We start from the raw sequence: 12,542 nt of genomic DNA on the forward strand, positions 1-12,542 counted from the left end.
GTTTGTCAGTGCATATCAATTCGACATTTTGTTGGTCGGTGTTAGGGCTGGAGACAACCTCAAGGGCATATAGAAACCTACAAATACTTCTGGATTTCCTCACGTAAGAATCCCCATGCCCTTGATTTGGTCTTAAACTCTTTTCAGTTCTAGTCATAATTGACTCCAGTTCTTCCATTTACAAAGATAGGCTAGAATTTTTTTTTTTAATGCCTTGACTTACTTGGTTTTTCTGTCCTTGGATATAAAATACTTTACAACTGATGGAGGAGTTGTTTCAAATATTAGTATCTTGTCTTTAGATGTTCAACAAGAACTTGGGCTATCTCCACAGCATATTTTCAGTGAATTAATAAAATTCATATAGAGAAAAAATTCCTTTAGTCCATGAGTAACTAGGTCTTTGAACTTTCATTCATGACAGGTGGCTAGCCCATGTTTATTTGCGGTATCAACAATAACTTTCTCTTTTACCCCCAAGGACCTTTCCTTAAAGGCGTAAAGCATTTAGAGAATTAAGTAGTGACTGATGAGTACATTGTCTGTTTCTGTCGGGTTTGTTACCTCTTTCTGGGTATTAGAACTTGATCCCCCTTCACTTCTTTCTGAATCCAGATTGTTCCCTAGATGTTCTTAGATACCTAGGGGACAGATTCCTCTTCCAGACATTTCCAAAATTCTTATCTGAAGGGCTGAATGATCAGCAGTTTTCAAAAAGTCCAGTGACTCGGAGACTTGTAGAAGTGATCTGGAAAGTCAGTGGAGACTTACCCCAGCTTTTTAGAGAACATCAAGGAGTGTATCCTGCTATCCCGGAAAATAGGAGATAACAGAGTAGTCACTTGGAAGATTCTTGCTTGACAAAAGTGGAGAAGTGTTGATAGAATCTGTACACTCACACTATTTACTCTAGTTCCGTTTCACAAGTTTAAGAATCACGACACTTTTTTTGTCATTTGATTCTAATAAATACACTATCTGGGAGTTCAGGGCCAAAACGGCATGGATTGAATTACTGACTCGTTCTTTTGCATGTCAGAAGCCCAAAGAAAATAAAGCAAAAGAAGGGTACAAAATGGATGTCTGACAGAAAGAACTTCATGAAATGTTTCAAGAGCCTTTTGTTTTATTTATTGAGCGTTCATTAGTGAAACTATTCTTCCTTTGATCTTCTGCTTATTTATTATTCCTAAATTGCATTTTTGGAATGAGTGCATTAGCAGAAATTTACTTGGTCTGGACGTTCTCACATCATTTGGTAATGCTAAGTGGTGTTAGGGTATTTGTTAGTGGTGGGATATAAACTGAAACACTGGGTCATGCTTACCCGTGGTCCAAGAGCAGAGGTTTCCTAACAAGGGACATTTGATACACTCTTGCCTACAAGTCACCTGGTGGCATATAGTAGTGCAAGTCTATGGATCCTACACCCAGAAATTCTAGTTCAGAAGGTGTGGGGTAGAGTTTGGGAAGCTCAACTTTTTAGAAAGTCCCCCCAGACAGTTCTGAACACATGATTTGGATAGTTTCTAAGTACGAGAGAATTGAACACAGGTTGTAATCCATAGGGGACAATTGGAGAACAAGAATATTCTTACAGTCCATAAGTGAACAGTTACAGGGGAAACTCCCATAAGTGTAAATTAATGTAACATATGTAAAATTCACTTCTCACTTTATAAGTTGGAGTGAAGTGCTCTCTTCTTTCTGATTTGCCATTCAAGGGAGATTTGCTGTTAAAATGAATTGAAAATCTGTGGGATCCAGAGGGCAAATATATTTATTCAATTTGGACCAAGGCCAGAACACCAATAGATGTTAACATCAAAAGTCCTGTGAAAAATGACAGTCATTACACACAGTTATATTATTGAGAATGGAATCTAAGTATCGTCTGTCAACAAGTGCCCTGAAACTGGCGCGTAAAGTATTTACCATAGACTCTCCTTTACTGTTGATACCTAGCAACATTTCCTTCGCTAGGATAGTTTTACCATTTCCATTATAAAGCCCATATTTTAAAGGTTGTAACTGGATTGTGGTTTTAATCTGTGTTTGAAACTTGCAATTTGACTTGGAAAAAACCCACAAATTATTGGAAAGAGGTTTATTTTTATGGTGAAAAGTAGCTCTTGTCAAAGCTTTTTCCTGTGCTTTGCTTTTCAAACAAAGGTTTACAGGCCATTAGTCCATAATATGAATTAACCCCATTTGGTATTTTTCCCTTTCCTTTAAGATGGTAAGGGACTCACTTTGGTGAAGTATCCACTTCATATTCACCGTAACTACATAACATTTAAAAAATCTTATTTCTGTGGGACTTCGGCACAAAGTCCAAAGACTTCTGTGGGATTGTAAGTGCTCCAGAATGTATGTAGATGGCATAATAGATCCAAAAGAAGTTTTAGAGGAACATAGTGGCAATATATGAAGTAAAAATCCATTTCCATGATGGCAGCACATAATGGTCCCATTTGGCTGCCTCATCCCAGGGGGGCCTTGGCCTGAGTAGGGATAAGTGAACTGTTTGGGGGAGACATGAATCAATTCAAATCTTTGCCCAGTTGTCTAAATTAAGTCTGCTTAAAAAAAGAGGAGGAAAAAGAGTCTCCGACTTTTCTCAACTGAGCCTTTTTTTATTTATTTGGCAACGATAAAAACAGTGTGTATATATTTTCTATTATTTCTTGAGTGCCATCCCAGATGTCAGAAAAACAAAGATGGCCAATGCTCCCTGCCCTGGAGGAGCTTAGAGTCCTTTGCGGACAGAAAGATTCAGATACAGTTAAGTGTGATAAACCACTGATCTGGTCAAATTGTTTTGGAAACAAAGAAAGGGATCCACTAACTGCCTTTCTTAATAGACTTTATTTTTTAGAGCAGCTGTAGGTTCACAGCAAAGTTGAACAGAAGGTACAGAGATTTCCCATGTACCCCCTGCCCCCACACACGCACAGCCTCCCTCATTATCAGCATCCCCCACCAGAGTGGGGCATTTGATGAACCTACACTGACACATCGTTATCACCCACAGTCCATGGTTTACCATAGGGTTCACTATGAGACACTGTGTGAGTTTGGACAAATGTATGATGACATGTAACCACCATTACAGTATCATACACAGTAGTTTCACTGCCCTAAAAATCCTCTGTGCTACTCCTAATCACCCCTCCCTCCCCTCAACTCCTGGCAACAACTGAATTTGTTTGTTTGGTTTTTTTTACTGTCTCCATAGTTTTGCCTTTTCCAAAATGTCATGTGATTGGAATCATATAGTATGTAGCTTTTTCAGATTGGCTTCTTTCACTTAGTAAGATGCATTTTAAGTTTCCTCTGTCTTTTCCTGACTTGGTAGCTCATTTCTTTTTAGCGCTAAATAATATTCCATTGTCTGGATGTACCACAGTTTATTTATCAGTTCACCTACTGAGGGACGTCTTGGTAGCTTCCAGATTTCAGCAGTTATGAATAAGCTGCTATAAACATCCATGTACAGGTTTTTGTGCAGACATGTTTTCAACTCCTTTGGGTAAACACCAGGGAACGCAGTTGCTAGATCATTTGATGTTTATTTCTGTAAAAAACTGAAAAACTGACTTCCAAAGTGGCTGTACCACTTTGTTTTCCAGCCAGCAGTGAATGGGTGTTCCTGTTGCTCCACATCCTCCCCCGCACTTGGTGGTGTCAGTGTTCCCGATTTTAGCCATTCTGATAGTTGTGTAGTGGCATCTCAATGTTGTTTTAACTGGCATTTCCCTGATGGCATATGATGTGGAGCATCTTTTCATATATGCTTATTTGCCATTTGTATATCTTCTTCGGTGAAGTGTCTTTGGCCCATTTTTTTAATCGGGTTGTTTGTTTTCTTATTTAAGAGTTCTTTGTGTATTTTGGATAACGGTCTTTTATCAGATGTGTCTTTGGCAGATATTTTACCCCAGTCTGTGGCTTGTCTTTTTATTCTTTTGAACACTAATTGCCTTTTCACTTTAGTGTTTGATCTTTCCTTATTCCTAAAAACAAAAACAGAAAAACCACTTTTTTTCTGTTCCTGTTCTCTCTTACCAGATGCTTAGCTCCCCTTATTCTGCGTCAGCTATTTGTAGTAGGATGGTGTATTAGTCTGCTACGCCTGCCATAACACAGTACCACAGACTGGGTCGCTTCAACAACAATGTATTTCCTGACTGTTCTGGAGGCTAGAAGTCTGAGATCAAGGTATCAGAAGGGTTTCTTCTTCTGAGGCCTCTTTGGCTTGTAGATGGCCGTTTTCTCCATCTTCACATGGTCCTCCCTCTGTACCTTTCTGTGTCCCATTTTAACTTAATTACCCCTTTAAAGGCTCTATCTCCAAATATAGTCACATTCTGAGGTACTGGGGGTTAGGACTTCAACCCCTCTTTGATATGACTTTGGAGATGGGGGGATACAATTCAGCCCATAACACATGGTCATCTTGGTGAATTTTCTATTAGTCCTGCCAGAATAGGAACACCAGGATTTAGGACTCTGTGTTGAAGAAAGGAATTGGAGCTACGGTATAAATGTTTGCAAAAGGATGGTGCTTTAACTGTGGACTTCTGAAAAGCATCTGTTAGGAAGCCCAGTTTCTCAGTGGAGTCCCTTTAGGCCCAGAAGGACTACTCTTCAGGTCACCCCTATTTCTTTCAAAGGCCCATGGGCGGCCTGAGGGCCACAGCCTACTGGGCAGCCCCTGTCACGGGCTGTGCTCCTCACTCCTCTCAGCCTGGTGAAATCTCCCAGCCACTTCCCCTCTCAAGCTTTGTTCTCACTGGCTTGTTTTGCCAGTTTTTTCTTAAACTTTTCTTGTTACCATCACTCTTCTTTTGTCTTTTCTTTATACCTGATGGTAACGTCTGTAGGTATTTGTTGTTTCCGTTAGTGTCACCAGAACGAGGCTGACCCTATGTAAGGTACTTTATAGTTTCCTGTCATCCTTTCATATGTCTCACACAGGTCCTCACAACAGCCCCATGAGGTAGCAGTGGATTGTGCCCCATTATATTGATGAAGAAATTGAATGTAGTATAAGCTTGGTTCCTTTGCATTCCCATAGCACCCTGTGAAATGCCCTTCTTGTAGGACTGGTCCTGAATTGTTTTGACTTTCTCTTCCATGGAGTTCATGGAGGCAAAGGGTTGTACCTTGTTGATCTGTGCTTTGCCTATGGGAGCCAGCTCACTAAATATTTGTTGAATGAATCCTTAGTGCAAAATAAGGTCACACAAGCACTTTGAAGAACTGTGGAGGAGTGAGTCCTAGGAATTAGTTCTGTCCATGAATGGCAGTGTGCTGGAAAGTTCTCCAATCTCCTGTATTGCTCGCATGACTCAGGTGTGCCATAAATTAATGTCAGTAAATTTCCTTGACATTTTCAGATTTAATATCTGTCATTTCAACTCTTTGCAAGTGATAACTGAAGATGAGTGACGTCGTAGCTCTCATTTTGCTGATGCCAAATTTGAATTGAATCAAAAGAATGTCAGGTCACTTAACTAGTGAGTGAGCCTGGGTGACTGCCCCTCACCCACACTGCCAGAGTCCTGTTCTCTGCTTGCCATCGGCCAAATAGTTACACTCATGAAGTAGTAATGATTGTATTACCTTGTGGAAAATAGGGACCCCCAAAGAGAGACAACAGCTAGTACTGAAAAGCTAAGGAATCTAAAAAACTGTTTTGGTGGTTTAGTGTTTTGTTTTTTGGGTTTTTGTTGTTGTTGTTTGGTTTTGGGGGGTTTTTTTTGGTTTTTGGGGGGGGGTTGCCAGAAAATAAGAGTTGTATGGAAAAAAATTATATGCTTTAGTGTATATGGGAATTTGGAGATTTCTGAGGGTTTAAGACAGCTCCCTTTTCAATGTTAAGGATTTCTACTATTCCTAAACTGCGAAAGCGAAAGAGTTGTATCATTGCTAGAAGTGCTGAAATACAAGTAGCAAAGAGCCGCTGGAGTCCTCTCTAAGCCAGTTGACATTCTTAGAATTTACTTTGTTAAAGCCTCACGAGGCATTAAGAAGAAGGCTGTGTCAGACACCCTGTCTGATCCAATTCTTATGGGTTATTCCACTGAATTTTAGAAATGAACCTTTTCTCTGTTTTTAATAAATAATAACAGCATACACAAAACAATTCATACCTACCAAATACATATAAAAGTAAAGGTAGGGCTTCCCTGGTGGCACAGTGGTTGAGAATCTGCCTGCCAATGCAGGGGACACGGGTTCGAGCCCTGGTCTGGGAAGATCCCACATGCCGCGGAGCAACTAGGCCCGTGAGCCACAACTACTGAGCCTGCGCGTCTGGAGCCTGTGCTCCGCAACAAGAGAGGCCGTGATAGTGAGAGGCCCGCGCACCGCGATGAAGAGTGGCCCCCGCTTGCCACAACTAGAGAAAGCCCTCGCACAGAAATGAAGACCCAACACAGCCATAAATTAATTAATTAATTAATTAAAAAAAAAAAAGTAAAGGTAGAATTTCACTTAAGTACCAACTTTCTCTTCTTAAAGTTATATTTTTTATAATTGTGAAAAACATTTTCGTTAAAGAAACTGATTTTGAAATGGGCAGTCCATTTTCCTTTTGTTTCATTTTCTCACGAATAAAAAATGATCTGAGGTTTTGGGTTTTTCTTTTTCTTTTTAACTATTTCTTTCATTAGTTTAAGTGAATTTTTATCATGGGAGACTAACGTGGCAGTTCAGAACAATTCATGATTAGGAAGTGATTGTAGAAATACATAAAGAATTTTGATGATAGAAAAAGTGGTTCATATAATCCTGAGCTTTGGGGGAGTGTTGTTATTGTTAGACATTATGTAGTTTCAATCTTTAATGACTTAGAGAAATACTAACAACATAAGGTCAAAGTCCAAAACTAAGTAACCATTTTGATTCTAATTTGTAGTTTATATTGCAAGGTGGAAAAATTAGTAAGAAACACTAGAATTGTTTACAGCTGTTATCTGTGGGTGAATTATAGATAATTTTTATTTTCTTCTTTATATAATCTGGGCATGTACTGCTTTTATAACAAGAAACAAATTATAAGAACTGAAATTTTACAAAGAAATGTTTTATTCAACTTGAAATAATGATTCCAGTAGTTTAGCAGTTGAGGGAAAAAATAACATACAGATGAACCCAGGTCAGCTTTTTTCTCCCTGCATTTTTTTCCAAATCAAACATAATGCCTTGTTACTCAGAGAGTGATCAATATACCAGCAGTGTAGGCATCACCTGGGAACTTGTTAGGAACGCAAAATATCAGATCCTCCCCAGACCTACTGCATCAGTATCTGCATTTTAACAAGATTCCCAGGCGATTCCTGGGCATATTAAAGTTTGAGAAGCACTGATTCAAGACACTCTCCTTAGTAACTAAAGCCTACTTCCATTCTATTCATCCATTGATTGGGGCCATCCTTTTGGCAAAACTTTAAAATGACAAATGGGCAGAACACAGAAGGCCTAGCCAGGTTTCAGGTGGAAGTGGCACGACAGCCTAGTCTTCTGAAATATATTCTGTAATTAAGCTTAAAAATGTAGTAGCCTGAGAAGAGCTAAGAGAGGGGGGGAAAGCAAGAAAGCATGAGTTCCTCCACTTTGTTTCTTCGTAACTAGAAGGAACAACGGAGAAGTAAATTAAGATTTTCAAAATGGCTTTCAGCTTCTCAAGATGAGTGGCTTATAAAAGAGAAAACTGGAATGTAGCTCTATAGCCACTTCATACAAGGGTTACTCTGTATGTGCCCACCAGTCACCACATTCTGGGTCTCATTACAACATTGATTTAGTATGCTTGTAAAGATTTCAAGGCATCGAGCTAGAATTTTTTAGAAATGAAAACAAGATTCTATTTCTTAATTTTGGAACTACAAAATTTACTTTGGAATTTACTTTTCCTACTGTTGCTGACTTTTCTGTTGTATTTTTATGCTCAGTACAAGAATGACAAAGTTGGTATTTTCCTATGGCAGCCTGGAGCCCCTTCATACTGCTTTGCTTTTCTCTCTGAATACTGCTAGTTTTGTTTCTGTTTTGTTGTTTAACTAAAGACAACTTTACAGTGTGACAGAAGAGAAACTACATTTTCCAGGGAATTGTCACCATAGTTGCTTTGCCCGTAGTGGAGGTGTCTTGTCTCTGTATATTTTCCGTTATCCTCTTTAGGATAGCGAAAGTTGTATATGACAATATTGCCATGTGTTTGGGCAACAAACTTCCAGATTCTGATAACGTGCCTTTTCTTTAAGCCCATTTCTGTAAATATGCACTCAAGTTTTGCACTTTTATGTAGAAATGGACTCACAAGCATGCTGTGATAACAGATGTGTTACAAGTTTTGTAAAATCCTTTCCTAGTATGTCTTTTCAATGAGCAGGTTCCTTGTCCCTTTTGTAGTGACAAGTACAGCAGCACAAACAAGGGCATTATCTAGGTGATAATGCTGTGGTTGATGGTCTTCATTTGCAAAACATATTGTCATTTTTTGAGTGTTTGAGAGCCGGGAAAACCTGATAAGATTTTTTTCATGTACTTTAAAAAATATATACTTCTATCACCAATGAGGGAAAAAATATTAAATAATTTTCAAGCAGTTAGACCATAATGTGAGCTAATCACTTTATTTTGAAGAAAAGTATTTTTAAACAGTTGAGCTAGTGAATTTACTTTTAAAATGTATTGTGCTTACACAGTAGATGGTTTTATTTCCATGATGTTTTTTACTACATAATTATACATCTTAATTACGTAATTACTATCATAATTATTATGTAATTGCATGTACTTCCACTAATTACAAAATCAGGAAGTGTAATTATCTAGTAAAAACTTTATGAAATTTCATGCACTAAAAATTACTTAAAAGGCTATCTATTCCAGTGGTCTACTGGAAGGCTTTCCGTGGTTAGTCTTAGTCCTGACTTTAGTTTAGAACTTGAACCCAAAGGCCAGGAGAAGAAGGACAGTTACAAACAGACTAACACTAAACTGCGTATTGCAATATAGGTTAGATGGCCTTTGTTCCTTATGAGTTAAAGCCAGGGTGCGTTTTGAATTTCTTTGTGTTTATGGAATTGTGGTAAGAGTAATATCTTATGTTTGAGGTAGCATCACAAAAACTGTCAATGAAAAGGACAGTTCTTAGGAAAGAATTGGTTAATAGAATTGACAATCAAGCCATTAAGGTTACAAAACAGCCAGGCCCTCTATACTTCTGTAATGTGAATGGCTTATTTAGCTATCTCTGTCTTTAAAATAATAATAATAATAGTAGTAGTAGTAATGTTATTATTATTATTATTTAAAATTCTGTTTCTTTAGTTTGAAGAGGGCTTTTCCCCCCCAGTTTGTGTTTATATTTACCAAGATGGGAACAAACATATCAAAAGAGGATAATCCTTTTCTACTATTACTTGATGTCAAAAGGAGCTTTTGAGACATAAACATACACGCACAAACATGTAACATCAGACCCTAAAGACAGAAGGTTTAATTCAATAAAGCTATGATGTCTTTACCATTCAAAACGACATACAAATTGCACAGTGAAACAATAGTCATGACAGCAAATTAGATATGACATCTAAATTACACTACAAAGAGAAATCCCAGAACCATTTTTGGTCTGTAGGAGTCTATTTTAGCCCAGGTTTAAAACCCAGTCTCGAGACTGCTTTATTGCCTAAGTAGGGTAAAGTTGTAGAAAACTAATTAGAGGTTGGTTGAATTAATTGCAGATTAATTAGGAGGAAAAGGCTTATAATACTCATGGCCGAGAAGAGAGTAGATCCTGTAACTATCAAGATAGAATGTACTCTAAGTTTCAGGAATATTAAATTATCGATATTTGTGTAACATCTATAATAATCTGTTATAACATGACCTAAATAAAGCACTTGGGTTAGATATAGTTACACTAAAATTTCTTCCCCTCAAAATTAGTGCTTTTTGCTAGAAGTGTATTGAATCAACCACGTAAAATATATAACAGTTACTTCTTTTAAAAATGCAGCCGTAAACATTAAAAGGTCTGTAGTCTTAAAAGCATGTGACATTCCCTTTTTTTGTTGTTGTTGTTGTTGTTCTTAAATCTTTCTAAAGAAGCACGCTTTGTGGTTTTATCAGTTATTGACTTTGTGACTTTTTAATACCAGCTAAAATTTGTAATAAATGTGACCTTAAACAAAAAAGTCAGTGAAAGAAATGAAAACACCAACCCCGTTTGCTTCAAGCAAATTAGAGGGTTTATAGTCATCCAGAATTATTTCCTGGTCTCAGAGATATTTGGGATTTAAACAGGTTCAGTCTGACTCTGGTTTTTTTTCTCTAGTAGTTTGGGATTATTTTTAAATTGCATATTCTTTTTCTCTTGGGAATCTTTGCTCATTTACTTAGGCCAGAATTTAATGTCTCCATCATTTCTTATTTGCCTTAACTCTGTCGTGATAACGTTTCTTTTCAGAAATGTTTATGCTCCTTTTATGTTTATGAGAGACAGCACTTGCCTCTCATGCATCTTCTTCATCTTGTTTTTGTTTGTTGTTGTTGTTGTTTTTACCAATTGCATGTGCCGTATCTGAATAGCCTCTAATGGTTAAGAGTTAAGTGTTTTTGCTTTGTCCTCACCTTTCCGATTACAGTGCAGATTTAATTTTTAACCTGACTTAATGTTTAAACTGACTGGGTTTTTTGGTTTTAATTTGCTTTGCTTTCTTGCTTTTCATAGAAATTGGCATATGTTTTCATTATCCTCTGTAATTCTTTAAATTTTTCATAATTCTCTAAGGGCTTAAGCCGTAACTTTTGAAGTTTGTGTCCCTGTGATATCTCCAGTTACTCAGTAGCCCCAGGCCCAGATGTGGTGTTGATTTGCACATGATTAGTCAGTGTCCATTTATTATTTTATGCTACTGCACTATCATGTCCACATAATAAATACTGTCTCTCATACAGGAAGAAAACCCATCGTCAATCGGACTCATTCTTAGAGTAGTTCTTTTTATAGTTGTCATGAATTTATTCAGACCCGTCAGTATCCTCTTACCCTGTGGCCAGCGGGACAGTAACCAGATGGAATTAGTAGTCGGTCATGGAGTTCAATTGAATTAACATTGATTGCATTCTCCCCATGTAAAGGCCCTGGGAAACCTGTTAGCCTTAGCGCCGTCCCTTAGAGCTTAAGGCTTAAATCAGCTGTGCTCACAAAAAGATAGGTTTGCGGACTAATTTTAGACACCGATTTACTTTTCTTGTTTTAAGAAATTATTATAAAACCCAACTCACAAATAAGATCACCAAACCAGGTCTGTGTGTAAGTCTGGTTTTATCTGTTTCTCCTTGCTTCACACCCCGCCCCCCAAAATTCATTCAATGAGTGTTTGCTGAGTCTCTGCCTTGTGTGATATGTAAAGGGCCCAAGTATAATCAAGAGCTGGGTCCTTTTTTAGAGTTGATAATATTTCTGATCATTTTCTTATTCACGAATTCACCCTCTAAGCACCTACTTTTTATAGGACTTTATATTTTATGGAGAACATTCACATCTATTATCTTTTACGTTTCCCATTAGATAAAATAGTTGACATTTTTTCAGATGAAAAAACAACCTGAAAGAGATGAAACGACCCTCCTGAGGTAGCAAAGCTGCATGGTGTGAGAGCCCAGCCTTCTTTCCACTGTGTCACAGCTGCCCTGCTCTTAATCTAGTAGGGAAACTTCGACCTGAAGGCAAATAACTCTAACACAAGGGGATGGCATGAAGTGCTGTGGGATCTCCGCATTTAGGTCCGGGAAGGGTTCCCAGTGGAGATGGAACCTGAATTGGGCCTTGAAGAAAAGATGAGATTTTAATCGGCACAGGTGCTGGCGTGAAGTTTGAGACTAAGTTTTGTCTTTCCCACTATTCTTTAAGTGCTCTATTGTCTATTGCTGATCTAGCTTTTATAAATCAAAGAACCTTATTTGACAAATGCATGGTGATTTTAAAAACACTTTTGAATTGGAGGTTTAGTCAAAAAGCACTTATTAAGAGGGTAGTCTATGCGAAGCTTTAAACCCAAGACTGGAAGCTGGAAAGCTGTTTCGCTCTTCACTCCACACTGTAACCAGTGGTGCTGCTTTGAAAGAAGTTGATTCCATCCTGCAAGATACATCTGTCAGAAGTGTATCAAAGTGTTTTCCTATCTTAAATAATTTAACTCAGATATAATAATGTAAGTATTTTGACATGAAAACGTTACATACTGTGATATATCCACTTATCTTAAAACAGACATCTTTAACTTTAAAAGAAAGAAGTATGGTAAGACAAAACAAAACAGAAATAGGAATTAAAAGAGATGAATGACAGACGGAATTAGTTTTATTTAGAAGATAAAAATAAAATCCTATTAGCATTATGACCAGAGAATGTAAAAATGTTTTACTTGAAGCATGATTAATTTTTTAAACTATCATCATGATGGAAGTTTCGACATATGTAGGACCTGTTTATGGAGTAAATGTTTACTGCTAAAATT

At 37.6% G+C, this 12,542-nt stretch overlaps 1 protein-coding gene across 3 annotated transcripts in view; it reads left to right on the forward strand.

Annotated features, from left to right (window-relative positions):
* The window catches only part of POLA1 (DNA polymerase alpha 1, catalytic subunit), a 299,723-nt gene that overhangs the window by 236,102 nt on the left and 51,079 nt on the right, over positions 1–12,542 (forward strand). The window lies entirely within an intron of this gene.

This window comes from Eubalaena glacialis, chromosome X (genome assembly GCF_028564815.1).
Source record: "Eubalaena glacialis isolate mEubGla1 chromosome X, mEubGla1.1.hap2.+ XY, whole genome shotgun sequence".
NCBI lineage: Eukaryota > Metazoa > Chordata > Mammalia > Artiodactyla > Balaenidae > Eubalaena > Eubalaena glacialis.